Here is a 6,258-nt window from a genome sequence, read left to right as displayed (position 1 = left end):
TCTGGGAAGTGCACATAATAAAATGAAGTCAAAGCTGTCGGTCAACTTTGCTGATGTTGTAAATTTTTAATAATTTAATTCTATAAGTTGATAAGCGACAACTGTAGGTCATTTTCAAAAAGATGTTCTCAGTGAGAAAGTCAACATTTTTGGCCTCTGACCCCCAGAGTTTTAGGCAGCGGGCAGAAAAGTTTGTGCATTTCTCATTTAGTCTGAACATTTGAGAATTTATTTACCGCCCTTATTCATGAAATTGTACATAAAGTCTCTAGGATTAAAGGATTAGACTACTTTGCTGTTAATATTGTTGTGTCCACAGAGGGAAAAACTATTTCAAAATGATGCCTCTCAGGAAATTTGCCCACTGCTGCTGTAATCATTATTGCTCAATGGAAAATTTGAGTTTTATCTTTGAAATTGAACTGGAGGTGGAAAGTTAGACTGTTATTACAGTCTGTTTCCTGCTGGAAAACTGTGAAAATTCAAATAGAGCATCAATAAAGAGTTTGATTTGTCCACTTCTTCACAGTGATCAAGTCAGGATATTTTACAATAACGAAGAAGCTGCAGACTCAAATTAAAGATTAAATGAATGTGGAAGTTATTAAATTTTAGGATGGAGTCTGTGGAAGCGATCATCCCTTTAATCGGTTCCTCCTGAGTTTGACCCTGAAAAAGCCAGTCGGGGGAAAACCAGCCAAACTAGCGGAGGAAACACAGCAGGCAGATTATACAGCAAGATAACCATTCACAGCTAGAAACACAACAAAGTGTGAAGCACTGAAACATACATACATCCTCTATCTGTACCACTATATCCTGTTCAGGTATACGGGCGAGTTCAGTGAACATCCTGGACATCACAGGACCAAAACACACAGAGAGACAGACAATCACACACTCTCACTTTCACACACCTGACATTTTAAAGTCAGGTCTGAAACACTGCGCCCATCAAAGTGTGCTTCAAAATCTCCTCAACTTTTGCCCACAACACAAACAGTTCTTCTGATACAGCTAATGACTGAAAGAGGAACTCAGGTCTGTGGTTTTCATTTTAAGGCAGATAATGTCTCCACAGTCAGATGCAGTTTATGAAATAGTAGAGGAGACAATGTTCTGCAAAACACACAGAAAGGGTTGCTTTCGAGTCTGGGATTTCCACTATCTTCTCAGCATATTCTTCTTCTTGTTTTTGCATGTGTGAAAACAAGCACCTGGAAAAGACCAAAGACCACTGCTGAAATATCAAGAGAGGCAACCACCTCTCATTTACATGTTTTGCATTGTAGCACAGAGATAGGTAAACTTTATCATTTGCATTGAGGATATTAAAATGCAAAAGAGAACTGAACAATGGGAACTTTTTATTCACATGCACCTGGTGCATCTCTGACATGACTTCAAGAAAGTCCATCACACCTGATGAAAATGAAAAGACTGTAGTTTTGTTTTAAAAACGTATGAAGACAGTCTGCCTTATTCATTTACAACGGTACAGAAATTACAGAAAACATGATGGGAAACCGAATGTTGAGAAGTTTGAGAAGCGAGCGCACAGATTCTGTTCTAAGCCAATTGATTAAAGCAGAAGGCAGTGGTCTCCACTGGGGGGCGCCAGAGAACTTTTTAGGATAAAACAGCAGGTATGCTTTTTGACAAGGATGAATTTAGTAATAGTCTAAAGAAAAAGGGAGGAAGATAGCACCATGAAAATCTTCATCAAAAGTTAAAACTGATTTTGAAATCCGAATTTATTGCATTGTATTGAGAGTGTCAGTGTTATCTATGAAATGAGGATACACCAAGATGGACAGTGACACTTGTTCCTGAGCTGAAAATTAAACAAAGACCACAGTGACAAGTCGACTAAACATGAAGCAGCACAGTGGATACGGTATATATAACTTATAATCTCTACACTGTCAACTTGAGCATTAGGCGAGTCTGCAGGTCTACTTTCTTTCACCTGTAATGTTTGTAAAATTAGTGGCATTTTGGCTCAGGGTGGCACTGAGAAATTAATGCTGCAATGCGAGAATTTACAGTAACTAACTGGAAATATTTATTCTAAAATGGTTTCCCAGTAAAATATAAAACGACATTTAAAGGTGCATTAAGGAGCTTTTCAGCTTCAAAAATACTTATTTTCCACCATAAATATGTTACACATTTTTAATGATGTGTACAATGTGCCCTGACATATTCATTACAAGTACCTCTAACAGCACTAAATTGTCACTTGAAAGCTGCAGTGCCGGTCCGGCACCAGCATTTTTTTGGGGAGAATTTGAGAGGAATAATGTAATGCGCGCTCCGGCTGGCCTGACTTAGTTAGGTTTCTTTTTGCCCGCCATTACTCCGCCAGATGCTTAGTGAGCAACAACTGAGCAGGATCTTCCAGAAAGTAAGAAAAGACTGGCTTCTAGCACTGCCACAGCTCCAGCACAGACTCCACCAGGTAAAAGAAACTTAAAGGTGCTGTAGGCAGGATTTTGCTAGTCAATGCTAATTTTTCTGTGTTTTCTTTGGATTAAATGTTAGAGTACCCATTGATAATCCTTTAGGAGTGTAGCATAATTGCACTACCGCGAGGGCGCAGCGTTTCCATCTGTCTCTGTTCTGAGCTGAAAAGGAATCTCGACAGCTCCAGGTATCTTTGACCAATCAGAAGAGCCCATGAGGCTCTAACCGTGATTGGTCGAGGGGCGTTCGTCGCACGTTCTTGTGGGAGGGGCTTAACTTGCGTAAGGGAGTGATGTCAGAGAAAACAGGACAGGATTGGTTGTGCTGGGTTTCAAATCGCCATCTTAGATGGGTCAAATCACCATCTTGCTTAGGTAACCCTAAGCAAGGTGGCGGAGATGCGGAATCCTGCCTACAGCACCTTTAAATCTTACTCAAGCGCTACTAAAAGAGCGAGGAAGGAGTTCCCCTCTTCACAAAGTTGCATTACGCCCAAGGCCTGCAGGGGGCGCTGTTTTGCATAAAACGTGCAATCTCCTTAATGCAGCTTTAAAGTTAAGATAGAAAAATGTGGAGAAATGCTACATCATAGCATAAAGCCATCAAGCTTAAGAACATTTCATTCTCAAAGTTGTGGCTTTTCGGTGGCTCCAAGCATTTCTCAAAGTAGAATAGGAGGCCGAGTTTTTGGGTAGTGAACGATTTTTAATTTGAGCTGAAGCTGAGACAGTTTTTAACATACTGACTTTTCCTCTCCATTCATTCACAATCACAATAATAATTCACATTCGCAAACTGCTGAACACAGTTGTTCATAAATCTGTTCACAGTAGCTTGATCCAATGAAGACTGCAATATATTTTTTTTAAAGACTAGTCACAGTTAAGATTTGTGTTTCGCTGACAGAGATAGCCACCACCAGAACACGACCCTAACATAAACACGCTGCCAAGTGTGTGTCTCCCATTCCACATGCTGAGGATGACACATTTCAATGAAGTTTCCATGTGAGCCTGTGGACCTTTTGAACCAACCGCTTGAGTAATTGTGTGATCAGAAACCTCATGAACCCACAATCATCATAATCTGTCATATGGCGTGTGTGCTCTATTTGGGTCGGGGCAACTAATTCAGCAGCCGTTGATAAAATGTTTCAGACAGCAGCTACTGGAGCCTCTGACCATCAGAGGTAGAGGACACAAAGCAAGCATTTATTTATGGTTGAAGTATAAACACCCAGTAGACCTGTGAGTGTTATCACATCATCTGCCTGTATACTCTCATTCTGGAGAAGTGCTCACACTGAATAATAATAATAATAATAATAATAATAATAATAATAATAATAATAATAATAATAATAATAATAACATAGATAAGTAAGAAAAGATATGTATGTGTTACAAATAAAATAGCTTCAATGATATCGATAAAGGAAACTGCTGAACTGATGCATCAGTTGAGTCCAGCTGTTACTTCCTCTGTTGTACACTAGATGTCAATATTTAACAAACAGTGAAACTAAATAATAAAAGTTATTCACACTTGGAGCAGACTAAACAGCCAGGATCTCTCAGTACCAAGCTAAACCTCTGAAGACTTACCAGTCCATTCTCTGTACTGCTTTTTCCGGTTAAGGATCATGGGATGCTGAAGGGTATCACAGAAAACAGAGGTCAAAGGTCGGTCCGTCATTAAGCTCACGTGCATGTTTTGGACTGTAGGGGGAAACCAGAGGCCTGATACATGCACATGGGGAACCGGGTCCTCACAGAAGTACCTGGCTTGTCCATGAGCCTCTGAGTATGAGGCAAAGTTCTAATCTCTACTAATTATTCTCCAGACTCCCAGTGATCGAAATTAGATCTATTTGAGATTAGAAAAATAGTAGATGACAAAAATAGAACCACCACAACAACATAGAACAATACAAACACTCGTGGGACTCTGAACAATCTATTTAGTTTTGAGTGGCTGTTTGTGGTACTTTTGTATCTCTTTATTTTTGTTTTTAGAATAAAATAGAATAAAATAGAATATGGGAGACATTGTTCAGGATGGCCCTCAGTGTGGACCAGATCCTCAGTCCAGAGTCATGTTGAGCTGCAGAAGTCATTTTATGTACATCTTGTTTCTTCAGATGCTCCAACGACCATTAAGTCTCTTCAGTCTGTACTTCTGTGGACAGTTACTCTCTTAAAATTACTTGTAAAAATATTTTGTGGTCATAAAACCCTTACTTTATCATTTTTCACACTTGCTTTGATTGCTACTCGTGTTAGGTCTTTGTTTTTGTCGCTTGTGACGGAAACTGTGTTTTCACGTGTGACTGAACTGCGAAACATTTCGCTCACATATTTGCATATATGGGATGGCGAGGTGGTGTAGTGGTTGTTGTGATCAACTGACAGTGGGAAGGTCCCCACTGCCACTGTGGCTGGGTCCTTTTCTGTGTGGAGTTTTAATGTTCTTCGTAGATTATAGTACGGTTTCCTCCCACAGTCCAAGCACATGCGTTTCAGGTTAATTAGTGACTCTAATGTGTGTCCTTAATTATTCTGTGTGTGCGTGTTGTGATGAACTTTCCAGGGTGAACTTAGCTTTTACCCATAATCTGCAGGGATTAATTTCAACACTCCACGACCATAAATTATATGTCCTGGAAGACGACTCGATGCGCATATTGGTGAACGTGATATTGACTGAAAGACTGTGTGATCTGCGGAGCCAGGACAAGAAACGATACTCCAAACTCCAGTGACATTTGAGAAAGTTGATATTTTATTAATTTCAGCTTCAAAATGAAAGTATTCACACAAACACATATTGAGTAAATAGGCAAGAATAGCTCTTCACCCTTCAAAAGAAAGAAAAAAAAAAACAAAAGGAAAAAAGAAATAGTTGTATTGCCCATCGCCACTTCACTGTCATTGTGGTTACAGATAAACATCCCACTTATTACAAAAAAAAAAAAAATCATTTATAGAAAAAGAAAAGGAGGATTGAGCAGACATTAATAGAGAAGACTGAATAAACAGCTGGAGAATAGACTTGCTATATTGACAGTGGTAACGAGAAGCAGTACCTTTAGCAGTACTGGTAGTATTTAGCTGTTGAGCTGGAGGTTCCCTGTTGTTGGTGTCTGAACAGACTAAAACAGTAAAAATGTTTTCTGAGGATCAGAAACACAGAGAGACTCTCATGAGAGCTGAAAGTGAACCCATGAGTCAAAGATCGCCTGCACACATTATGTACACACGTGCACAGACATAAAAGAAAACCTGTCTTAAAATGTGATCTTGGATGCAGAAGTTTATTGTGAACCTTTGTGACCTCTTTTCTGCTGAACTGTAACTTGAGCACTCTCTGGGTATAAAGTTGGAGGTAGAGGTAGATTTTCCTGAGAAGTTGAAAGCAACAAGAGCCTTGTTTCGGTTCTGAAGAGATTCAGAGACAAGAGAAGCTCCCTCTCACACACACTCATACTCACACTCACACACAATTATCATCATCGTCATCATCATTAACCTGCTGCAGAAGCAATCTGTGTGTGATGGGGTTTTCCACAGCATGTTCAAGAAAGAAAGAAAAAAAAGAAGCACAATATGAACGTGATATAATCCACAACCCCAAATAGCTGTATTTCATTTACTCAATGAATCTTAGTTATACACATTAAATCATACATCTGTCACAGCAGAAGGCATCTTGTTTTTTTCCTCATCATTTTCCCTGTCCGCAGTCTACCTGACGTAGGTGAAGTCATTAGTTTTAGACCTCAGTCTGTAAAAC

This window comes from Salarias fasciatus, chromosome 23 (assembly GCF_902148845.1).
Source record: "Salarias fasciatus chromosome 23, fSalaFa1.1, whole genome shotgun sequence".
Classification (NCBI taxonomy): domain Eukaryota; kingdom Metazoa; phylum Chordata; class Actinopteri; order Blenniiformes; family Blenniidae; genus Salarias; species Salarias fasciatus.
Note: the sequence above shows the minus strand (reverse complement) of the source record.